At 47.6% G+C, this 26,215-nt stretch overlaps 1 protein-coding gene and 1 pseudogene across 12 annotated transcripts in view; both read right to left on the reverse strand.

Annotated features, from left to right (window-relative positions):
* Positions 1-26,215, reverse strand: part of DAZAP1 (DAZ associated protein 1) — a 700,578-nt gene that overhangs the window by 608,230 nt on the left and 66,133 nt on the right. The gene's annotated exons all lie outside the window — the stretch shown is intronic.
* LOC147673005 (uncharacterized) lies at positions 16,692-18,194 on the reverse strand (annotated as a pseudogene). The gene has a single exon (XR_015302571.1). The product of XR_015302571.1 is annotated as an uncharacterized LOC147673005 (transcript).

Below are 26,215 nucleotides of genomic sequence, written 5' to 3' on the forward strand. Positions count from 1 at the left end.
AGGGCAAAAATGGCAGAATTCAGGGTGGAAGAGTCTATGATGAACTGGATCAGGGCTTTTTCTGTTTTTATGGTGAGCGAACACCAGAACTGTTGGGAGACCTTGCTTGCTACCAGAGCAGGATCACGGGCTTCCATGAGAAGTATGGAGGGGACGCATGGAAAGGGTATGACGTGTCGTTTAGAAAAGCGAAAGAGTTTAATGAATCGCTGACTTGGGATTGTTTGGAAACTGTATCTTGGCATGTGCAGTTCACGCCGCACTCGGCTGGTGGATCAGGGTCGAGTGCAACCGGCTTCAGGGCTTTTCAGCAGAAACATCCACAGCCCCTTCGACCAGCCCACGGGGCAGATACTCAGTCTAGATCGGGCGGGAATGGGAATAAGCGAGGAGTATGTTGGGGTTTTAACAAGGGAAGTGTAGCAGGCCGCAGGGAACATGCAGGTTCAGGCACGCCTGCGCAGGTTGTGGTAACACATCCCACCCCGAAACTAGCTGCCGATCCAGAGGCAATAGTACTGGGGGAAAAGGGGGTACCAAGCAGGATTGACACGGTGCCTCGTATGTCCAAACACGATTCAGAAAAGGGGGTGGTGATGAACAGAGTGTCTGAATTAAGCAGACCACTCTTACCCAGTCCAAAGATCAGGGCTTGATCCATCACCGTTTTTTAGCTCACTGCACCATCCCAGCTCAGAACCTGGTTATATGCAAATTAGTCTGTCCCTGGCCCAGTGCATCATGGGAACAGGGCAGACCAAACTACCAAGCCAATTCTTATACTGGGAAGGAAACAAGCTACAGGGGACCGGTTTCTGGCATCTCAGCCGTCTTCGGCCCGGCTTGCTTGAATCCTGATTGTGCAATGAGCAAGGGACTCACATCTGAGTATACCCTTCCACGCTTATGGTGGACAAAAACGATTCAGAAAAGGGGGTGGTGATGAACAGAGTGTCTGAATTAAGCAGACCACTCTTACCCAGTCCAAAGATCAGGGCTTGATCCATCACCGTTTTTTAGCTCACTGCACCATCCCAGCTCAGAACCTGGTTATATGCAAATTAGTCTGTCCCTGGCCCAGTGCATCATGGGAACAGGGCAGACCAAACTACCAAGCCAATTCTTATACTGGGAAGGAAACAAGCTACCGCGGACCGGTTTCTGGCATTTCAGCCGTCTTCGGCCCGGCTTGCTTGAATCCTGATGGTGCAATGAGCAAGGGACTCACATCTGAGTATACCCTTCCACGCTTATGGTGGACAAAAACGATTCAGAAAAGGGGGTGGTGATGAACAGAGTGTCTGAATTAACCCCTTCAATGCTGATGACGAGCTCAGCTCGTCATCACCCACGGGTGTCGTGTGCTGATGACGAGCTGAGCTCGTCATGGTGCCACTAAAATGGCAATTTCCAGCACAGGGGGGGGGGGGGGGGGGGGAAACGCCTAGCAGCCAAGTGGTTAAGCAGACCACTCTTACCCAGTCCAAAGATCAGGGCTTGATCCATCACCGTTTTTTAGCTCACTGCACCATCCCAGCTCAGAACCTGGTTATAATCAAATTAGTCTGTCCCTGGCCCAGTGCATCATGGGAACAGGGCAGACCAAACTACCAAGCCAATTCTTATACTGGGAAGGAAACAAGCTACCGGGGACCGGTTTCTGGCATCTCAGCCGTCTTCGGCCCGGCTTGCTTGAATCCTGATTGTGCAATGAGCAAGGGACTCACATCTGAGTATACCCTTCCACGCTTATGGTGGACAAAAACGATTCAGAAAAGGGGGTGGTGATGAACAGAGTGTCTGAATTAAGCAGACCACTCTTACCCAGTCCAAAGATCAGGGCTTGATCCATCACCGTTTTTTAGCTCACTGCACCATCCCAGCTCTGAACCTGATGTCCAAACAATCGCCCGTGGATATTTTGGCTTTGACTCCCTGGCTGAACAAATACCCTGATCATGTGTCCGCCGGGATCCTGCGAGATGGCTTCTCGTATGGCTTCAGGATCCCGGCGGGTGATTTTCGGGGGCCCCCTTATGCAAAAACCAACTGTCCGTTACGCACAACCCGAAGATGGTCGCCACAAAAATTTCAAAAGAGGTTCGCTTGGGGCGGGTTGCAGGACCGTTCGGTGAACTACCAACGACCAATTTTGTGTATTCCCCATTAGGGGTAGTTCCCAAGAAGGAGCCGGGAGAATTCAGGCTCATTCATAATCTATCTGCACCAAGAGGGGCTTCCGTGAATGAGGCAATCGATGCAGGCATTTGCAGTGTGAGGTATGCATAATTTGATGACGCAGTGGTAATGTTGAATCGCCTAGGCACCGGGGCATTGTTAGCAAAATCAGATATTGAATCCGCATTTAGGTTATTACCGGTGCATCCCTAGGATCAGCACTTGTTGGGTTTCGCATTTCAGGGGAAGTACTACATGGATATGTGCATGCCGATGGGTTGTTCAATTTCTTGTGCCTATTTTGAAATATTTAGCTCATTTCTGGAATGGGCATTCTCGAAGGCCTCAGTGCACCAACATGTGATGCATTATCTCGATTTCCTGTTTCTCGGCCCGGCGGGCTCTCGGGACTGTGCACGGACATTGCAGGAATTCTGCGTGCTCATGCGGGGTTTCGGGATTCCGTTGGTGCCAGGTAAGACAGTGGGACCAACAACCTCCCTGGAGTTTCTGGGTATTGAACTACACTCCGTGGAGGGATGCTTCCGTCTGCCGGCGGAGAAGATTGCCAAATTCAGGGCCTCCTTGTTGCAATGTCTTCGGAACGACAAGGTGACACTGCACCAACTACAGCAAACAGTGGGACAGCTGAATTTCGCACTGAGGGTTATACCAATGGCTCGCCCTTTCTCCCGATCCATTGCCCAGGCCATGGTTGGCCTCAAAGAGGGGCACCATCGTACGAGGCTGTTGGCAGAGGTTCGCCAGGACATGCTCATTTGGCTGGCATTCCTGGCGGATTTCAATGGCCGGGTAGTCTGGAGCAAAGCCCCGGCCTCATCAGCAGAATTAGGTTTATGGACCGACTCTGCGGGCAGTGTGGGGTTTGGCGCGATCCTTGGTAACCGATGGTCGGCCCAGAAATGGCCAGCATGGTGGGAAACAAGTGGCTTGACGACCAACATTGGTTTCCTAGAGTTATTCCCCATCTGCGTAGCGTTGTCGGCCTGGCTAGAGGAGTTCCGAAACCGCTCGGTGATATTTTGGTCTGATAACATGACTGTGGTTGAGTCATTAACCAGCAGGCAGCACGCTGCAAGTGGATATTGCGATTGTTGAAGGAAATTGTGTCGAAATGCTTGAAGCTAAATGTACAATTCAGGGCAAAACATGTGCCGGGAGTACTGAATAATGCAGCTGATGCGCTCTCTCATTTCAAAATGCAGGCATTCAGGGATTGTTTACCCTCAGCGGAGCTAGTGGCAGCGCCATTTCCCGAAGCATTATGGCAAATCGGCGCCCCGGACTACAAAACCTCATGGCAGCCAGTTTATTGCCCAGGAGAAGAAAAGCTTATGAAGGGGCGTTCAGCTCGTACTGTGCCTTTTTGGGCTCTGCATGGGAGCATAGATGGGGTCAGGAGGGGTCCTTTACCCAATTTTTAGTGGCGCTTCATGAGGAGGGCCGGTCGGCAGCAACCGCCAGTCGGTATAAGGCCGCCATATCGTTTATGACTCAGCTCCAGGGGATCAGGGACCTGACCGACTCCTTTATAGTCAGAAAGGCGATGCGCGGCTGGCGGCGCCTAGAGGGGCGCAAAAAGGATACCAGGCATCCAGTAGGATTTGACAGGTTGACCGCTTTGCTGGCTAAACTGGAGGAGACATGCTCCTCACCTAGTGAGGTTGTCCTATTCCGAGCAGCATTTGCGTTGGCATTTTACGGGGCCCTGCGGGTAGGCGAACTAGTGGCTGCCAATAAAAGGGATTCCAAGGGGGTCTGCGCAGGGACCACACGCAAGTGAGGGGGGATTCCCTGCTGATCACGATTGCCAGGTCAAGACAGACCAGGAGGCCCAGGGGAGAAGCATTGTGTTGCAGCGCGCTCCGGGTAGTCCCTGTTGTCCAGTGAGGCACGTTGAGGCCTACCTAAAACAAAGGGTGACGACGTGGGGGGGGCCTTGCTGCAGCATGCTGACGGCACCCCGTTAACAAAGTTTCAGTTCCAGAGGGTGCTGGCGATCACGATTGCAGCTGCGGGCTTGAACCAGAGTGATTTTGGAACTCATTCGTTCAGGATAGGGGCCGCTACAGAAGCGACGGCCGGGGGTCTGCAGGCAGACAATGTTAAACAGTTGGGGCGCTGGTCTTCAAATTGTTTCAAACGTTACGTGCGGTTGCACATGTTGTAATTTACTGAAGAAGTGCACTCACGCTTGTTGTCTTTTGTTTGGATTACAGTTTCACGAGCCTGTGACGCAGGGCGGAAATTGGAACCGGCCCAGTATCAGCTAACCACCACTTCAGGAACAAGGAATGGAAGACGAGTGGTCTGGGTCGTGGGCCACTCATACGTGAGGCATGCCGCGGACATATTCAGGGCAGGTGATGCGATCCACACAGCTGAGGAATATGGTTTCAGGGTCTCCTTCCATGGGAAGGGCGGCTTGTGTATTGACCGACTGCAAAGTTTTGTGGAAGGATTGTTAGGGCGGCACAGGTCACCGCCATCAGTAGTCATAGTGCACATTGGGGGCAATGACTTGGTGAGGTTGGGCAGACTGGCTTTAATCAAACACATACCTTCAGCAGTTAGTTGGTTAGCAAAGACAATCCCGGGGTGCACAATAGCTTGGTCACACATGATTCCGAGGAGGGTATGGAAAGGTGGGCGGTCCACGACAGCGTTGAACCATTCGGTAAAGAGGGTCAACAATAAAATGGAGAAATTGTTTCGATCTGACCACCTTCAAAGTAAACCTCACGGGTGCATCTGGGGGGGGACCACTGTTATTCAGACGATGGGGTACACCTGTCCAGGGTAGGGAAGGACATGTTGATAGGAGACAGGATAGCGTGGCTAGTGGGATTTAGGAGACATGACCTATAGGAGTTGTGGGGGGGGCCAGATAGTCTGTCAACTATCTGGCCTGTGGCAGTAAGGTCATGATCGGTGAGCAGTGATTTCAAGGTCCCTAGTGGGGGCGCCACCCATTATGGATGGGATCGGCCAGGGGGAGACGGCCATAGGCCCCTCCCAAGAATTTCCTGGGGGCCGGATATCCGGTGCGGCGGAGGAGAGTGCGGGGAAAGGGGGGGGGGAGGGGGGGAGGGAGGCATCACTGTCCTTCTTACGGATACCCCGCACGGGAACTCGGACGACCTTAAGATGGCGCCGAGTGAAAGGGGGCCCCCATGACAAGGGAAGTTACAGTTGGCTACGAGGGTAAAGCCCTCTGCGCATGTGCCACTCACACGAGAGGGCGGAAATTTGGTGATGGGGATCTGACACCGGTTAAGACCTTGCCGTTGGCCCCTAACAATAGGATGTACAAAATTCGTATGCAATGCATTATGTCATGATGTTAGACTCAGTTAGGAAAATCTTTGTATTAGAGATTTGTTAAGGTTAGCCTGGATACCAGTCTTCATCAAGTGTAATGAAAGTTGAATTTTGTACATGATAAATGAAACGTTTTAATTTAAAGTTTTAAATTTTGTTTCATATTTTAATAAATACGGCCGGGGGGGGGTCGCGAAGCCCCCCTGCCTTCCAAAAGTTCAAACTGTGTCTGTCTCCTACCATTGGGATTGGTGGTGGAAGGGGTGGCGGGCATCCCAGACCATATATATATTCACTGAAAAAACCATAGGTTTCACACCAGTTATAGTTAGCTGGAAATTTTACTGACATAAAACCGTTGAAATTCCCACGTTAACTTGTGCGCCTGCAATGCACTGCTGATGACGTCACATATTACATCACTCATGACATGGTCAGTGACATCACTCATGACATCACTGATGACACCATCCAGTGAATGTGTGTCTTTCTAAAAAATAAATATGTTTTATATATGTATTTGTAAAGGTCGATGGAAGAATAAATGTTTAAATAAGTGTGTAAATTGATGTTTTTTTAATAAAATATTGATTGGTTAACTGGCTTATTAAGTGTTTCTTAGTGAATACATATATTAGCGAGTAATTTTTAAATATTTAAATATATGTATCAGTGTTTCACTTTGTGTATAAGTGGCTGCATGGGTTGGTGACTGACTCACTGTATGTGTTTTTTTATAGACAGCATATGTGCAGGACTGTATGGGTGGATGAGTGTGTATATATGTGTGTTAGTGATTGAATGCCTGCCTCACTAGTGTCTTTATGAGTAACTACAAATGTTTTAATCTAGTATATGTGAGTATTGATGTATATAAGTATATGTGAGTGAGAGATTGAAAGAGTTCCTGTTTAAACAAGTATGTGTTTCTATAAGTGATTGTTTAAGAGAGTAAGTATGTGTAAGTTTCCTTAGAAGTAATGTGCTAGTGTGTATATAGCTGTATATGCAAATAAATGGATGTTCAATAGTTTATTTTCATGTGTGAGTATGTGTGTGAGTAACTTTTGGAAGACTGTCGGTGTGTAACAGGATGTATATGTGTATCACTACATATGATGAGTGAGTACATATACGAGTGACTATATAGAACTGTTGCTGAATGAGTGGATGTGTATACAGATGGTGGAATTACTGAATTGGTTGTTGTAACTGGTATGGGTATCTCAATTTTTTTGAAAATGTTAGTTTCTATTTTTGAATATGTGTTTCAATGGTTACATTACACTGAAAGGAGGTCTGTCAGTCTGTCACAAGGATGGTGTTATCAGTGATGTCATGAGTGACGTCACTGACCATGTCATGAGTGATGTAATATGTCACATCATCAGCAAAGCATTGCAGGCGCGCAAGTTATAATGAGTCCAACTAACTATAACGTGGGAATTTCAATGGTTTTAGGTCAGTAAAATTTCCAGCTAACTATAACTGGTGTGAAATCTATGTTTTTTTCAGTGAATTTCAAAGGTTTTTTAAATGCTAATTCCTAACTATAACTGGTGTGAAACCTATGGTTTTTCAGTGAATTTCATAGGTTTTTTAAATGCCAATTCCTAACTATAACTGGTGTGAAACCTATGGTTTTTTCAGTGAATTTCAAAGGTTTTTTAATAGCAAATTTCTATAGCTATGAAATGTAATATTTTTTATAATGAATCCTATAATGTATATTTATGTAATACTATTTTTTTATGTATATTGTTCATGGTTTGTTTTTTTTGCTCTGGAGCGCTCCCAGTGAGCGCACCGGAAAGCGCAGTCTTGCGGCGCGCCCCAGGGCGCGTACCGGTGAGCGTCCCGTTAGCGCTTTTGCCGCGAACGAACACATCATCGTGACGTATCGTGTAGCCGTGTCCGCGTGATACGCACGGCGTAAATGCACCCGGAAGCACTTGAGCGCATACGATCGTGCAACGTAAGCATCCGACGCGCTTACGCGACGCGCCCCTGGGCGCTCCCGGGGGCGCGTAGCTTAAGCGCGTCGGGTCATGTGACCTAAAAATAACACTTTTCTATTGGTGCAGGACAGTTGGTTTCCAAATGATGAAAGCCCTGGTCATGTGACCTGAAATTAACACTTTTCATTGGTTCAGGACAGTTTTTTTTCCTAATGATGAAAGCCCCCACCTTTTTTCCTCATTCTCACTTAGTACTTTGAGTGAAGAAGACCTGTTGAAAGACCTCTCTGTACTTTTTTGGACTGAAAAATGGCTTTAGTAGCAGCAGCAGCAGCAGGAGCATCTCAGCCACCACCACCACCACCACCACCAAGAGGACCACCACAACACCACACTGGTGGAGATGAAGAGGAGGAGGAGGAGGAGGGGAGGAGGAGGGGAGGAGGACATTCCTGCCAGAATTCAATACCCCATATAGGCCAAAGCCGCACATTGTATGGGAGTTTTTTTCCATCCCAAGTGGCCTCAAAAAGGTGAATGCGCCAAAGGTGACTTGCCTAATCTGTAACATGGAACTTTCAAGGGGGAACCATAACAAAAAATACTCATTTGGCAATAACACCATGATTCGCCACATGCAGCGCAGGCATCCCAACAACTATGCTGCGGCAGAGGTCCGAGAACTGGCCACAAACCCTCCCCAATCTTCACCCAGCACCTCCAAAAGAAAGCAACCCACTCCATCAGGACCAGAGACAAGGGAGATGGTCCCAAACATACAACCCCAGTTTGGGCAATACAAGATCACTAGTATATTTTGTGGTAAGACCATCACCTATGGTGAGCAAAGCATAAAGCTCATCAACCGTGCTGTTGACAACCACAATTGCCCCAAAAAACAATTTATTCCTAATTTTTTTTTGCTCTAGTTGAGCCGTTTACAATTCCCTGTTTTTTGTTTCTCCCCATAAAAATAACAAAAAAAACAAAATTTTTCATAAAAGCCAAAAAAAGTACAAAATGTTCAAAAAAACATTTAAAAAATATAAAAATGACAAAAAGAAGAAAAAAAACAGTTTAGAACTACCTCCAATTTATAAAAAAAGGCTACATTTTTTTAAAAACTGTCATTCTTTTTCCCTCATGGTACGCTCCCCGGTACGCTCCCCGGTGCGTGTACTGGGCGCTCCCCCCGCGCAAATCGAAAAAAAATAAAAATTGTTTTTGCCCCGCGGGGCCCTTTTATGGCCCCCACATCAAACCTAGGGGGTCAGGGGGGGGATCTACTCTGCCCCCTTTTGGTCATTTCCCCCTTTGTTTTTGCCACCTCTTGTGTCTCGATCCTACCGAGACACAAGATAGCGGCTGCTCCGCACTGTTTGGAATGTTGACAGACACCTGAGAGCCAATCAGGTTTCCGCGCGCGAACTCGCGTAGCGCGCTGGTTCATGCCCCGGTGCACGTACCGGGGCGCGCTTATAGATATATATATTTTTTTTAACCTAAATTACTCAAAATCCACTGGACCACATATCTTGAGTCATAGCAAAGGCACATCGGGCTACCAGTCCCTACAATTTTGCCAAGTTTGGTGGAAATCCATTTAGCCGTTCGGGCTAAAAGTGAGGTCGACCGCCCTAAGGAAATGAACATGGGGAAAACACGTTTTGGGACCCCCCTTTTTTCTCAGCCCCCGCTTGATAAATCCCCCCCAAACTTCCAGGGAAGGACCGGAGCGCCGCCAGGCAAATTTGAGGAAATTTTCAGGCAGATTCCTCAACCGGCGCCAAAGTTATTCACAATAGAATGTTGTGATTTCCCTATTCAAAATAATCCTAACTATACCTACCTACTGCCGACTGCCAGTAGGATATATGGATATATATATATATATATATATATATATATATATATATATATATATATATATATATATCAAATGCTCCAAAACACCAGCCGGTTGCACTCGTGAGCGGGTGCACGCCAAAACGGGGGTGTACCCGTTGTATTTAACAAAGCTACAAACGATCCACGAATCCTTAATTCGTAAAGAAAGCAGCACACGCAGGGGTAGTTCCACTTAGATTTAATGAGGGAACTTACAGCATACGACGCGTTTCGCCAGAGGGCTTCGTCAAGATCTTGACGAAGCCCTCTGGCGAAACGCGTCGTATGCTGTAAGTTCCCTCATTAAATCTAAGTGGAACTACCCCTGCGTGTGCTGCTTTCTTTACGAATTAAGGATTCGTGGATCGTTTGTAGCTTTGATATATATATATATATATATATATATATATATATATATATATATATATATATATATCTGCAGCCTTATACACACGCAGGCAGTCACCATCCTGCACATCTGATACGGAGCATTCCCTACGGGGAAATGCTTCGTGTCAGAAGAATTTGCAGTAGTGAAGAGGAATGTCGAGTGGCACAATCTCAGTGTAGGGATCGTTTCCTTCAAAGGGGCTACAAACCAGCCATAATAGACAATGCTATTGTCAGGGCCAACAGAATAGAGAGGTTGGAACTCTTAGGCTTAGGAGGTACATGCCAGCCAGCTGTTCCCGCCAACAGACTTGGTGAAGAAACTAGATTGATTATTGGGTACAGCAATCAGCATAGGATCATTCACAAAATAATCAAGGACAACTGGTCACTGATATCTAATGATCCTATAATTGGCCTTGCAATGCCCAAATACCCCAGCATTACGTACCGGAAGGCACGATCTATGAAAGACAGTCTGGTATCTAGTAGCCCAGAGGTAATTTCAGGCTCATGGTTAGATGATAGCAAGGGATTCTTGCGTTGCTCCACCTGCAAAGCATGCAAACATGGTGTGAGCAAGTCGGAGGTATTTACACCTTTATCTCCTTCCCCCATCAAGATTAAACAAAAATTAAACTGCAAAACAGAGTTTGCGGTTTATGTGTTGGAATGCCCATGTGGGCTCAGATATGTAGGCAGCACCAGGCCACAAGTCCATAAGCGGATCTTGCAACACCTGCGTGCCATTGCCCATGCCGATCCTACATATCCTGTGGCCAGGCATTTCGAGCTAACGCATGGGAAGGATGCCTCAGTTTTGAGATATTTTGTGATAGATTGTGTTCCCCCCCAAAGAAGAGGAGGTGATAGGGAGTCCCTACTCAGAAAGTTGGAGACCCGTTACATCATATCCCTTGATACTAAGGCACCTCACGGGCTTAACATGGGGGAGGATTGCCACACCTATCTGTAGTACTTGAATCACCTTGCTATCTTGCATATTGCACTTTTATCTTTGATTTAACATTTCTTTTTGCACTTCTTCACTTTATGGTAGCACTTTACAGCCATCTAACATGTTTTGCACGTGATATTGCGTATTTGCACAGTTAAACTAATAACGTTGACCTCAGTACTGAATAGCCCACTTGGGCAGTACATCCTTTAATCTTGCATTGTTGGAAACCATGACATCTGGCTCTCAAACTATAATTTTGTGTTCTCACTAATTAATTGGTGTTTGAATTATCCAAACGCTTGAGTACTTTTTGCAATGAATTTTAATGGCAATATGATTATTTATAATTATTTATTGGCTTTTAACTTTTGTACATTATGAAGTTATTTTAGCCGCTGCCATGATTTTGCCGATTACAAATCAGATTTCTGAGGTTTCTAAATGTACAAATTCTAAAACAAATCATTTGAATATTATTGTTAACATAATGACAATAGACTTTCTTTTCTGTGCAATAATCGCATTTATGCTGTGATACTACAAATGTATGTGGTTTTTATGAAAGTTGAGTATTTCCTTACTTTCTATACCATGTGATGGCACTACTTGCACTTTAAAAGGGGTGGTCATCCCCCGTGACGTTATCATGTGATCAAGGCTATCTCTAGCCGAAACGCGTCATGGCGGACTGGCGCTGGGCTGAAACTAAATAAAAATACCAATTTGCACCATCTTGGGTCTCGCCGGTTCCTGTTTGTTGGTGTGGCTGATTGCGCTGTGCTACTTACGTTGGGAACTGGACATATATATATATATATATATATATATTAACTGCAGCCTTATACACACCAGCGCTGACTAAGGCTGTAAGGACTCCCCATTCTATCATAAAAGCACACATTAGAAACAGGGAAGAACAACAGCAAAACAGGTTTTGAATCTGTTTTAATGCTTAGCAGTCAGAAGAAAAAACTCACATAGGACTGAAAGCATATACAGCTCCCAGGCTGCTTTGCAAAAACAGTCTAAAAAGACTGAAAAAGTAACTCATAGCAACATAGAGATAAACTGGCACTGTGCCTTTAAGGCAGTCATGACCCCCAGCTTCCCATCATACCTCAGGGGTGACAGTTAGGTCAGTTATTCTTTGCGGTGACTCAAAAAGCCATGACACATAGATTTGACATTACCTCATTAAAAACACAATGATCCTTTGCCTGGGGAGGCGGGAGAGTTGCTTATGACTTTGATGAGGATACCCCTAGAAGAGAACTAGGATTAAAGTTAAGTAACAAATTCTTCCCTTCCAGGGGATCCTCATCAATAGTCATAAGCACTAGAATAGCGAGCCTCACCTCATCCACCTGTGGGCAAAGGATGCCGGTAAATTAACCAATCAGCTCAGAAAACTAAGCCTGGATGGATAGATTTCTATCCGAATAGATGTCTCAAGGAGGCCTGGCCCATTTGAGTATCAGCCTGGAATAGGATTCTAGACAATAATGCCTTGTGAAAGTGTGGACCGATCTCCAGGTTGCAGCCTTGCAAATTTCTGACATTGTAACATCAAGCAAGAAAGCTACTGTGGCCGCTTTTCCCCCTGTGGAGTGTGCTTTAGGAGACAACAACAAGGGTTTATGCGCCAACTGGTAAGCCAATTTTATACAGGACACTATCGATCTTGAAATGGATCTTTTGGAGGCTGGGGAGCCTGTTCTCATGGCACCATAATTCAGAAATAATTGATCTGATTTCCTTATGCCCTTGGTACCCTCTAGATAGAATTTAAGCACTCTTTTGAGGTCCAAGGAATGTAGCGACCTCTCTAAAGGAGTCGCGGGGTTTGGAAAAAAGGACGGTAGGGAGATTGACAGATTAATATGGAAATCAGATATAACCTTTGGCAAAAAGGCAGGGTGAACCCTTAACACTACCCGGTTGTAGTGAAACAGTATAAGGTGCTTTTGCACACAGCGCTTGGATCTCACTTACTCTGCGCGCTGATGTTATCGCTACCAGAAAAGCGGTCTTCCACGTCAGGTGCTGCAAAGAGGCTTTATGGATGGGCTCAAAAGGAGGACCCATTAATCTAGACAGCACCAGATTCAACTCCCAGGGATGAGAAGGGTTTCGAACCAGGGGACACACTTTCTTCAACCCCTGTAAGAAATCCTTAACCACCTGCATTTGGAAAAAGAAAGGTTGGCTGGGTGACTTTCTGTATGCCTTAATGCTGACAAATGAACCCTTATTGAGGCATATTTCAAACCTGCTTTAGAAAAATATAGAAGGTAAGAAAACAAGTTACTTACCTGTAACTTCAGTTATCCAGTATTGGTATCTTTCATAGATTCACATGCCTGAATCATTCCCCGTCGTCGAGGCGGGAGTCCCACGGTAAATAAAAAAGCAGTGCCAAAAGCACTTTGTAGTAGTAGGCCCTAGAAAAAGGCCTGAGGCCTATATTATAGTAGCCTATCTACATCATTATGCTAAAAGGACCAAAGTCTTTGCTCCAACCAATCAGCTCACAGCACCCTCTAGAACCTTCCCTGCAGAGCCAGCTCTCCTCAGATTTTCGTAGCACAAGTGGGAACAAGTATCCCCAACTTAGAGAACTGACTCGCCGGGGAGGAGGGTGGGTGCATGTGAATCTATGAAAGATACCAATACTGGATAACTGAAGTTACAGGTAAGTAACTTGTTTTCTTATCCAGTATTGGGGTATCTTTCATAGATTCACATGCCTGAATCAGAATAGCAAGCAGTAAGCCAGGCAAAGTCGGTTGCGGATGGTGGGAGACTTATTGCAGTGCACCCCCATGAATGTATCGTCAACAACCAACAAACGCCTAGAGATTGAACTATCAATAAATCATGTTCAAGTTCAACATTGAAATTATGCACTTTCTTTCTGGAAAGAAATCTTAAGCATTATACAAAAATACACAACATGTTAGCATATGTCTGCATATTTAAAAACAATCTATTGAATTGCATGTACTTTATATGAAGTAAGTGAACATCAGTACCTGAACATACTCCTTATGGAAACAGGTGACGTAAAACAGCTTGGCCCACTGCCGCATCATCCTGATTTGCTGATTGCAGGCAGTAATGTCTTGTAAACGTGTGGACATTCTTCCATGTCGCAGCACAGCAAATGTTCTCAAGCGTCACTCCTGCAAACAAAGCCGCAGACGCTGCCACAGCTCTTGTGGAGTGAGATCGAACAGATCTTGTCAATGGTCGATTAGCCTTTACGTGGCAGAATTGAATAGCGGATGCGATCCATCTGGAAATCGTGGCTTTAGTAACCGCTTTCCCCAATGTAGTCTGGCCATAAGCTACAAACAGTTGATCTGACTTTCTCAAAGTCTTGGTTCTCTGAAGATAGAATTTTAAGCATCGTTTGATGTCCAAAGAATGCAATGTTTTTTCAGCCGGGGTTGACGGGTTTGGAAAGAAAACTTTCAGCTTGACAGGTTCATTTAGATGAAACTGGGAAGGCACTTTCGGTATGAACGTTGGATTTGTTCGCAAAGTGACATAGTCCTGGGAGAAATGTAAAAGGGCTCCTTTATGGTGAAAGCTTGAATTTCTCCCACTCTTCTTGCGGAAGTTAGTGCCAGTAATAAAGCAATCTTCCATGTCAAGAACTTTAGGTCGGCTCTATGGATAGGCTCGAACGGATGCTTCATCAGCTGTGATAGAACCGCGTTGAGCTCCCATTCCGGCGGTGAGGGCTTCACTGGGGGATAAGCCCGGAACAGACCCCTCATAAATTGCTTGATTAGCGATGAAGAGCAGAGTGATTGAGTGTTAGTCATCTTTCTGTACCTGGATAAGGCCGCTAAGTGGACCTTTATTGATGAAACTGAAAGACCAGATTGCGCTAAATGCAATAAATAGGGTAATATCTTTTCTGCCGGCGCCTCTATAGGGTGTAAAGCACTAGAGATGCACCATGCGCAAAAACGCTTCCACTTGAGACGATAAGTTTTTTATGTACTCTGGGCTCTTGCCTTCTCTAAAATGTCTCGGCAGTCTTGAGGAATTTGAAGATGTTCGAATTCTAGGAAGTTAGGAGCCATGCGTGCAATTTCAGCGATTGAGGATCTGGGTGAAGTATCTGACCCTCGTTGCGTGACAGTAACTTCGGAGTTACACGCAGTTTGATCGGTGGTTCCTGTGAAAGTAGCATGAGTTCCTGAAACCAATACTGGCGAGGCCACTTGGGAGCAATGAGGAGAAGGCGACAACTCTCCATTTTCATTTTGCGCACCACTCGTGGAATCAGAGGGATCGGAGGAAAAGCGTATGCATAGGTCCCTGACCATCGCATCAAAAGGGCATTCCCCCTTGACCCCTGTTGAGGATATCTGCTGGCGTAGTACCGGCATTTCTTGTTCTGATGGGTCGCAAATAGGTCCAACCTGGGTTTGCCCCATCTCTGAAACACATAGTTCAACTGGTCGTCGTCCAGTTCCCACTCGTGGCAATCTGACAATGTTCTGCTCAGTTTGTCTGCCAAGGTGTTGTAGAGGCCTCTGACGTGCTCCACTTTGAGAGTTATGTTGTGAACTGTTAACCATTTCCATAACTCTTGGGCTTGTTTGGATAACGTTGCTGATCTCGTTCCTCCCTGCTTGTTGATATAAAACATGCTTGTGGTGTTGTCCGTTCTGACTAGAACCGATGACCCTACTATCCTGGGGAGGAACGCTTGAAGAGACAGACAAATGGCTTTCAACTCTAGACTGTTGATGTGGCATTTCTTGTGTTGCCGAGACCATTTTCCTTGCACTTCCAGGTCCTGGAGATGACCACCCCAGCCCTCCATGGACGCATCCGTCGTCAGAATAAAATCCGGAGGATTCTGTAAGAATGAGAGCCCCTGTTCCAGATTGTTGATCTGAGACCACTATTGGAGTGCATGCACCATCCTGTTGGTGATTGTGATGGTGTCCTCGAATGAACCTGTCGCTTGATGCCATTGACAGTTTAGCTCCTCTTGCAGTGGCCGCATCTTTAGACGCGCCAATGGAATGAGGTTGGTGGCTGAAGAACACATCCCCAGAAGTGATGCAAATAGGCGAACTGAAAGTGACTTTCTTCTTGCCAGATTTCTGGCCAACGCCTGCAGTCGGAGCTGTCTCTCTCGAGATAAGGATGCCTTGCATTCCACTGTGTCCAAGCAAGCTCCTAGGAACAACAGGTTTTGTTTTGGATCCATTTGAGATTTGGTTTTGTTGATTGTGAGGCCTAGCGATGCGAAGAGATTGCGGCATACTGTAATGTCGGATCTTACTTTGGCCTCTGATGGACCTTTGACTAGCCAGTCGTCCAAATATGGGAAGACCTGCACTTTTGCTGCCCGAAGAGCTGCTGCCAAACGGGCCAGGCACTTCGTGAAAATCCTTGGGGCCGACTTGAGGCCAAATGGGAGAACTTTGAATTGATAATGGGCGCCGGCCACCGTGAAACGGAGGTATTTCCGATGGTTTGGGTGGATTGGGATGTGGAAGTATGCGTCTTCCATGTCCAAGGAAGCCGTGTAATCTCCCTCGTTGAGGCAACTGAGAATGTCCGAGAGGGTGACCATTCGAAATCCTTGCTTCTTGAGATATTTGTTCAGATTGCGTAGGTCTAGGATCGGTCGCCATTCCCCTGTTTTCTTTTTTATGAGGAAAAAACGGGAATAACAACCTGCCCCTCTCTGATGATTTGGAACTTTCTCTATTGCGTTTTTGAGAAGCATAGCTTGCACTTCCTTGAACAATAAGTGAAGACGAGGGGGAGGGAGACCCCTGGGCGGAGTTGGTGAAGGTTTGGTGATGAACTCGAGGGTGTGACCATGTTGGATCAAGTCTAACACCCACCGATCCGTTGTTATATTCTGCCATTGCTGTTGGAAAGCAGATATCTTCGCGCCCACTGGAAGGTAAGGGATTAGAGGTGGCGCCCAATTGCTCTCACTGTTTCTTGTGACTGTCTCTTCCTTGGTTGTTTGCACGCCTTCTTCCTCCTTGGCGAGAGAAACCAGCCGATCCAGATTGTCTATAAGAGGACTGATAGTTTTGGCGGTATTGTTGTTGATATTACCTGCCTTGCTGGTAATAACTGCCTCTGGACGAATAACCTCGTCCTCTAGCTCCTCTGAACGATCCTCTTTTATATTGCAATGATCCTAGTGACTTTGCAGTATCTGTGTCAGTTTTAATCGTTTGGAGAGCCTCATCGACATGTTTCCCAAGGAGGGACTCTCCGTCATATGCCATGTCCAGTATTTTCAATTGAACTTCCGGACGAAATGTAGTGGCTTTTAACCACCCTTGACGTCTCAACACAGCTGCCCCAGCCAACTGTCTGAAATTCGTATTAGCCATATCTAGAGCGCAGTCGATGGATTCTTCCGCTGCCCGCTCTCCTTCCATTAGAACTTTCCTGGCTTCTTGTCTTTTGTCCTCTGGCAATAGCTCTATGAAGCTAGCCATCTCTGACCACATTTGGCGATCGTAGCGCCCAATAATCGCCATTGAATTTGCTATTCTGATGGATGCTGCAGCCATAGTGGAAAACTTCTTCCCAATAAGGTCTAATCGTCGCCCCTCTTTATCTGGTGGAGTGGAAATAGGGGTAGCTGGGTTCTTTGACCTTTGTTGCGCCGCTTGAGAGATTACCGAATCCGGGCGTGGATGGCCAATAAGGCACGCCGGACTAGAGAGCGGAGCACGATATTTCTTTTCTATTCTGGGCAACACAGCAGGCACAGATGCAGGGTTCTTCATTATTTTTATGCCTTCCTTCCAAATATACTCAATCATGGGAATGGCTCTAGATATCTTTCTTGTTTCCTCTTTAAAGTCATGGAGAAAACACTCCGTTTGCTCCACTGTAAACGGGAGCTTAAACCTGGTTGATGCCCTCTGCATCAGGTTGTGAAAACCACCTACATCTTCAGGCGGTGAATCTGAAGGTTGTGGAGTTGGAGGGGACGGCATGGGTATAACATATTCATCCCATGGGTCTGATGAAGGTATGTTAGGCAACTCTCCATCTTCTACCTCCTCTTCTGATGACGTATCCGGAGTTTGTGGAGGCAAGACCGGTTGCGGAGTTTCCACGACTGGAGAAACCGGTGGATGTTGCTGAGGAGGAACTGCAGTATCAGATTGAGGTACTTGCGGTGGAAAACGCTGCTTGTAATCCGCCAGCATAGCCTGCAAGTCCTGTATCAAATTAGGCGGCAACTGAGTGACTTCCGGGACTCTAGGCCGTCTCTGATGTTCCAATGAATGAGGCACTATGATATCCTCCTGGTAGTAGTGTTCAGCATAGGAATCGTCTCCATCATCATCTTGGCACTTGATGACAAGCTCGGATGGGTGACGTGCCACACCAAAAGCACCCTCATCATCATCTTCAAAGTCATCTTCTTCATCATCAGCATAAGTTTCTAGAAGATGAGAAGGCATAAGTGGTGATATATATGAACCCTGTTGTCTCTTATAAGACACGAGTTGAAAGTTTTTTGTCGCTATTGGCATACAAAAGGCCTGATTCCCAGTGGTAGGTCTTAATAAAGCTGATCCCATCGCTCTTGATGGCCCCGGTGACCAAGGTGCATCCACCTGCTGAAAGGATGCCATCGTCGACGGGTTTATCGTCGACGAGATCGACGACGAGGGCATCGTCGACGATAGACTTGCCGTCGACGGAACCGTCGTCGATGGGCTCGACGTCGACGGGACAGTCGTCGACGGACTCGACGTCGATGGAGCCACCGTCGATGGGACGGTCGTCGACGGGGTAACCGAAGACGGGCTCGTCGTCGACGGGATAGACGTCGATGCTTTCTTCGTCGACGAGGCAGTCGTCGACGGCGGCGTCGACGACTTCGTCGACGCGCTCTTCTTGGATGACGAATTCTTCGATGATGATGGCGTCTTCGTCGACGAGTCGTCCACGAGAGTTCTTTTTGTCACAATACAAATTTTTGTAGACACAGTCGGAGTAGTAACAGATGTTGTGGATATCATATCCATAGAAGAAGAGGTTGAAGTAGAGACAGTGGTCACTGGAGAAGAGACAGTAGAAGTCTTACTCACAGTTTTCTTTGCCGGATCGTTGGTGGCTGAGGCTCCAGAGACAGAATGTTTGGATCTCTGTGAAGAGCCTGAAGTAGAGTGGGAGGTCTTAGCATGCTTTCTCCCCTCACTTGTCTTATCCTCTTGAGACCTCGCCCTCTTGCTAGAGGTAGAGGCCCTGTCGTCATCATCCGTGGAAGAGGATTTAAGCCACAAAAGGACTCTGGCCTCCCTATCCCTTAAGGTTTTGGCAGGGAAGGTAAGGCAGATCTTACAGCTTTTTGCCTCATGCTTGGGATACAGGCAATAAATGCAGTCTTTGTGCTGGTCATCCACATGGACCCTCTTCTTCTCGCATGTTCTGCAGGGTCTAAACAAGGCCTTCTTGTCAGACATCTTGAAGCTCTGAAGAAAAAACTGAGTCAAGACTCAGGGAGACTCCCTTCCACACGACGTGCGGTGAAAATCTGAGGAGAGCTGGCTCTGCAGGGAAGGTTCTAGAGGGTGCTGTGAGCTGATTGGTTGGAGCAAAGACTTTGGTCCTTTTAGCATAATGATGTAGATAGGCTACTATAATATAGGCCTCAGGCCTTTTTCTAGGGCCTACTACTACAAAGTGCTTTTGGCACTGCTTTTTTATTTACCGTGGGACTCCCGCCTCGACGACGGGGAATGATTCAGGCATGTGAATCTATGAAAGATACCCCAATACTGGATAAGTAAGAATGACATCTTTCTGCCCCTTCGTAGGGTCAAAAAGATTTTCAACACACCATAGGTAGAACCTCTTCCACTTAAAAGCGTATGACGCTCTTGTGGAGGGCCTCTTTGCCGCAGGACTGCATGCATATTCTGAAAGAGGCTGACTCAAGTGCCGGTATTGTAGGACCTCAGGAGCCATACTGCCAAGTTCAGGGTGGGAAGGCTGGGATGGAGAATCCTCCCGTCCATCTTGGTCAGCAGGTCCGCTCTGAACGGCAGCCTCCTGTGGGGGAGTACGAGAACTGAAGAAGGTCTGGGTACCACCACTGCCGTGGCAAGTGTGGAACTATCAGAATTATCTTCATGTTGGATCTGATGAGCTTGGACACCACCTTCGGGATCAGAGGCAGAGGAGGAAAGGCGTATGCAAATGTCTCTGACCAATCCATCAAAAGAGCATTCCCCCTTGTCCCTGGACGGTGGAATCTGGATGCGAAGGCACAGCATTTTTTGTTTTTGTCGTCTGCAAACAAATCTATTGATGGACGACCCCACAGTTCGAAAATATCTGCCACCACCTTGTCGTGCAGCACCCAGTCTGGCTGATCTTCGAAGTGCCGACTGAGTGCGTCTGCTTTGACATTCTGCTCTCCCGGAAGGTGCACTGCCACTATGGAGACGTTTTCGAGCCAGCAGCCAGTGCCAGATCGCTTGAGCCTCCAGGGAGAGAGAGGGCGAGAGCGCGTACCACCCTGTTTGTTTAGATAATACATGGTGGTCGTGTTGTCTGTTTCGATCAGGACTGAGTTGAACGTGATCGAAGGCAAAAAAGATTTCAGAGCAAGATGGACTGCTCGTAGCGCCAACATGTTCATGTGGTAGGACTGTTCTTTCGAGGACCACTGGCCCTGCATTTGAAGGCACACCATGTGTGCCCCCCATCCTTGCAGAGATGTATCCGTTATAAACTATTGCACTGGAACTGGTTGATGGAAAGGGACTCCCACCAACAGATTCAGCGGCCGAGTCCACCACTTGGAGGATTTCGCTGCTTGGGAGAGCACGATCCGATCCTCCCAGCGACCCGTAGGTTGGTACCACTTGTCTTCTATATCTTGTTGTAACGGTCACATTCTCAGCCTGGTGTTGGGGATGACAAATATGCAGGAGGCCATCGACCCCAGCAGAGATGCCACTTGTCGGACTGCTGGGCGATCTGTCTGAAGCAGAGCCTTGCACTTCTGCTGCATTGAAGAAAGTCTCTCCTCCGAAGGAAACGCTCTTCCTTTGTATCCAGAATCGATCCCAGATAGTGGATCGTCTGGGTGGGCTGTAGTACAGACTTCTCCATGTTGACATGAAGACCCAGTTTGTGTAGTGGTTGTAGGCAGACTTGGAAATCGGTCCTTACTTGTTGAGGAGATGGCCCTTTGAGGCACCAATCGTCTAAGTAAGGGTAGACAAACAGACCTTTTCTGTGTAGGGTGGCCGCCACCACTGCCAAGCACTTGGTAAAGACTCGCGGGGCAGATTTCAGCCCGAAGGGTAAGACCTCGGACTGATAGTGCCAGTCTCTGACCACAAACCGCAGATACTTGCGATGACGTGGAGCAATGGGTCAATGGAAGTACGCATCTTGGCGGTCCACCGAACACATCCAATCTCCTGCTTGCAGATGTGGCCATATTTGATGAAGGGCCAACATGCGAAACTTCTCCTTCACGATGACTGTTCAGCAGGCGAAGGTCCAGGATAGGTCTGAACTTGTGCCCTGGTCTCTTTTGGGCACAAGAAAGTACCTGGAGTAGACTCCCTTTCTTCCTCCGCTGCGGAGAAGGAACCTCTTCTATGGCCTTTTTTCGCAGAAGGGTTGCCACTTCCTGCCGGAGCAACTTTAGTTGGTGAGGACGAGATCTTTTTGGAGGAATGTCCTTTGGAAGCACACGAAAACGTAGTGTATATCCATTGTGCAGTATACTGAGCACCCAACAATCTTTTGTGATGCTGCACTACTCTGCCAGATGATGTGAAGCACTTCTCCCACTGGAGTGGGCAACAGCGCCAGAAGAAGCTCCTGCTCATAGCTTCCCTGTTGATCTGGCCGTGGTAGAGGACTGCTGCTGGTGACCACCTCTACCTCTGTTTGACTTTCTGCCCTCATACTGCGACTTGCCTTGGTTTTTTCCTTGGGACCTTTGAGGGATTTGAACCCTCTGCTGGTATCCCTTGCACTGGTTGGACCTGTATCGACACTAGTCAAGTCAAGTCAAGTCAAGAGATTTATATACCGCGCTACATACCCATAGGGTCTCAAGGCGCTTGAGGAAGGGTGGGGAATTACTTGTCGAATATCCAAGTTTTAAGTTGCTTTCTGAATGCTAGGTGGTTCTGAGTAAGGCGAAGGTGGGTGGGAAGAGAGTTCCAGGTTTTAGCTGCCAGGTAGGAGAAGGATCTGCCTCCCATGGTGGTTTTGTTGATGCGAGGTACAGTGGCAAGGGCTTGGTTCTCTCCTTCTCCAAGCCAACGGCTTTGAGGGTATCGAGTACCGCCTTCATCCTGCCCATTTCCTCATCTGTATGGGTGCCAAACAGAGAGGAGCCGGAAAACGGGATATTTAGGATTCTTTGCTGCGCATCCGGCTTGATTGTGGTCAGCCTCAACCAGGACGATCTCCTGGCGCAAACCCCATGGGCATATGAATGCGCTGATAGTGTAGCGCCGTCCGCTGCTGATCACTTGGTTGGCAACAAGTGACCCCTTGGTGATGATCTCTTCAAAGTCCTTTTGATCCTCTTTTGGCAGCTTCTCCTTGAAGCGGTCCATGGAGTCCAAAAAGGCCCCGTCATAGCGACCTAATAAGGCTGCAGCACTGGATACTTTTAATGATAAAGCTGCCGAGCTGCAAACCTTACGTCCCAAAGAGTCCTGGGACCTAATATCTGTATCGGGGGAAACCGATAAAGACGCAGCCACAGCATGAGTTTTCCCTCGCTGCCGCAATGATAACCGAGTCCGCAGGCGGATCTTTCTCAAAGAAGACAGGATCTGTGGAGGTCGGTTTGTATTTTTTCTGAATTCGAGCCAGTGCGGCCTTGATCGCAGCTGGCATCAGGCAAATGTCCATCACCGGTTCCAGAAGCCCAGGAACAAGGGGAAGAAATGGACGAGACGCTGCTCTCTGATGGAGAGTCTCAAAGTTCACCGTTGTTGCCACCTGAGGGGTAGACATCTCAGCTTCTGAGCCCCTCTCTGAAGCACATCATAGTAGGTGTTGATGTCATCTATCCGAGACACTCTTGATAAAGGACTGTCCGATAGGGATGAGGAATAATCCCTCTTCGATGATAGGGTGGAAGACGAAGACCACAATGGTGTCCTTCTCCTTCTGCGATGGGAACTATGTTTTCGTTCCCGTGACCTGCCTTCGCGGTCCTCACGTCTGGGAGAACGAGATCTGTCCACTTCCTGCACCAATCTTTGTAAAGGTGACCTATGGAGGGGACTGGCATATTCTTGCATCCACTGTGTTGCTCCTGTATCCTTATCCCAGTGATGCAGGGGGAGGAGCCATCTTGGAGACAAGTGCACAGCAGGGGAAGCCTCCCTGTGCTGTGATGGAGACCTACGAGTAGGTCTGCTGGAACGCCTTTCTGGAGAGGCAGATCTCGTTGAAGGATGTCTGAAGGAATGAGTGGAAGAATGGCGTGACGAGGATTCTGTTACCAGAACCACCGATCCTTCTCTAGGCCTCACTGAGGTAGGCCTTGACGTCGGGCGTTTGCCTCAAAAACGTCGATCCGGACCTCCTTCTCAACATTGATCTCCAGTCTGTTGGATCCGGTCTCGACAACGCTTCTCTACTTCTCGCCGTCGAATCCCTTGCAGACGACGCCTGAACATCCCTTCTTCTCGACGTCGATTAGCCGACGACGGCGGAGGGGTTTTGCTCCTCGACGCCGAACGTCGTCGTGCAGATACAGATGAAGAGGCTCTGCTCCTCGACGCTGAACGCCGCTGTGTTGACGACGGCGGAGGGCTCTTCTTCCTAGACGCCGATAGTCGTCGAAAAGATTGCAGAGGGGTGTCGATCCTCGACGCCGATCGTCGTCGAGATGGCGGAGGAGTTCCAATCCTCGACGCTCATCGACGCCGGGTTGACGACGGTGGAGGACTCCTGCCCCTCGACATCGATGGACTGACGACGACGGAGGGGAACCTGGGGGACTTCTACTCCTCAACGCCAAGCATCGCTGACGTCGGAGGGCTGATACTCCTCGACGCCGATCGTCGCCGGGTTGACTACGGGGGAGGATTACGATTAGACGTCAACGACGTACCTGAATGGCGATGTCTTCTCGGCGACGAGCCCGCCGTCGATGGTCTTTTCTTGGACAAATGACCTACCGGTGGTAGATTATTCAGAGCTAGTGTGAGGGATCTTGCTTCTGAATGGAGATCTATCCCTCTTGGAGCCCTTCTTCACCGGTGACCTGCCTCTGGAAGACTTTTCTGCCAGCCCATAAAGACTGATTCTTTCTCTGTCCTTTAAAGTTCTTTTGGAGAAAGTCTGGCAAGGAGGACAAGCCATAGGGTCATGGTCCTTAGGCAAACAAAGAATACAGACCTCGAAAGAGTCTGACCTGGCCTTCTTGATATGAAATAAATGCCCAAAACTGTCAAAAAAGACAGAACCTTACTTCAGAAGATGGAAGGCGTCGAAGTAAGTCAAAAATGTTCAAAAAAGTGAAGATTATTTCTAACTAGAATCAGAAAGAAGTGGAGCTGTGTAACCAGGATACTTCCTGAAGAAGCCGGAAAGAACAACTGACCTAACTGTCACCCGGCCAGGACACAGTACCGAGACGGCATTACTTTACATCACGGAACATCTTCGCCAGGTACTTGACTCTGGACGTACAGCAGCGCTTTTGTTGTTAGACTTAAGCGCTGCTTTCGATACTGTGTCCCACCATATACTGATCCAACGCTTACAGGAGGCTGGAGTTACTGACATCGCTCTCCAGTGGTTTTGATCTTTTCTATCGGACCGTACCTTTAAAGTGGCTATACCACCAGGCCAATCTGCCACCCATTCCTTGGAGCTGGGAGTCCCACAGGGCTCCTCGTTGAGCCCCACAATGTTCAACCTCTATGTGAAACCGCTAGCTGCAGTCGTCAAACAGTGGGGTTTGACGATGACCTCATATGCTGACGACACACAGCTGGCGGTGACACTTAGTGGAGACCCTGAGGTGGAGGCCCCCAGATTCCGAGCGGGTCTTGTGGCAGTAGCAAGCTGGCTTCGTACCAATTGCCTTCAGTTGAATGCCACCAAAACTGAGGTGTTGGTATTAGGGAAGCACGCGGAGCTATGGGGAAACCAGTGGTGGCCACCAGAGCTGGGCGTTACTCCGATTCCTGCTGCTGGAGTGAGAAATCTAGGTATCTGGCTGGACCCCGCGCTCAATTTTATTGACCATACCAAGAAGGTGGCTGCCATGTGTTATGGCATCCTGCGGGGTATCAGGCCGGTCTTAAAGTATTTTGATTCCCCTACCAGACAGCTTGTGGTCCAGGCATCAATTCTATCCCGGCTGGACTATGGCAGCTCGCTGATGTTAGGGATGAATCAAGCGGAGGCCTCTAGGCTCCAAAGGGTGCAAAATGCCACGGCTCGGGTCATTGTGGGCCTCCCCAGACATTGCTCGGTGTCTGGTACCATCGTAGCTCTACATTGACTCCCGGTCAGACAGCAAATTAAGTTTAAAGCGCTGTGTCTGGCCTTTAAAATCTTCTTCGCCGCCGGCACTTGCCAACCTATTCACTCCGTATATCCCTCTGAGATCTTTGAGATCTGAGGCGCGCCACCTGGCAGTTTGCCCCCGCTTCAAACTGAGCAGAATGGGTGGCCGTTCCTTTCGGGTGCTCGCGGCAGGGTTATGGAACTCGCTCCCGCTGCGCATCCGAGCTCTTGATGACTTGCTCGCCTTTAGGCAGGCGATTAAAACCTTCTTGTTTCCCGTCTCTGAATAGTTGTCCCTTTCTTTTATTGTGTGTTATGTTATAGTGCCTGTCTAAGCGCCAGGACGCCCCTTTGCTGGGGCAGCTGCGCGCTATAAAAATATAAATAACATAACATAACGTAACATAACATAACATAACATAACATAACCCCTGAGGCATTATGGGAAGCTGGGGGTCATGACTGCCTAAAGGCACTGTGCCAGTTTATCTCTATGTTGCTATGAGTTAGCTTTTCAGTCTTTTTAGACTGTGTTTGCAATGCAGCCTGGGAGCTGTATATACTTTCAGTCCTATGTGAATTTTCTTCTGACTGCTAAGCATTAAAACAGATTAAAAACAGGTTTTGCTGTTGTTTTTCCCTGTTTTTAACGTATGCTTTTATGATATAAGGGGAGGTCCTTACAGCATTATTCAGCTCTGGTGTGTATAAGGCTGCAGTTGCTTGTTTTTTTATATGTATATATATATATGGAGATACATATATGTGGGGCACATATATGATTGTGTTTCCGGGGTCCCTGGAAGAGAAAGAAGCAATTTACAATCCAGATAATCCAAGACACAGATTATAACAACGCTTGCTAAAGCCAAAAGGTCAGGTTTTAAAGAGGTAACAAACACAGGCACCCACAAATACCTTCTGGGCGAGTATCACATTAATGGCAGGTCTGTTGCCTTATCTG

The sequence above is a fragment of the Lissotriton vulgaris genome, chromosome 12 (assembly GCF_964263255.1).
Source record: "Lissotriton vulgaris chromosome 12, aLisVul1.2, whole genome shotgun sequence".
Taxonomy (NCBI): Eukaryota; Metazoa; Chordata; class Amphibia; order Caudata; family Salamandridae; genus Lissotriton; species Lissotriton vulgaris.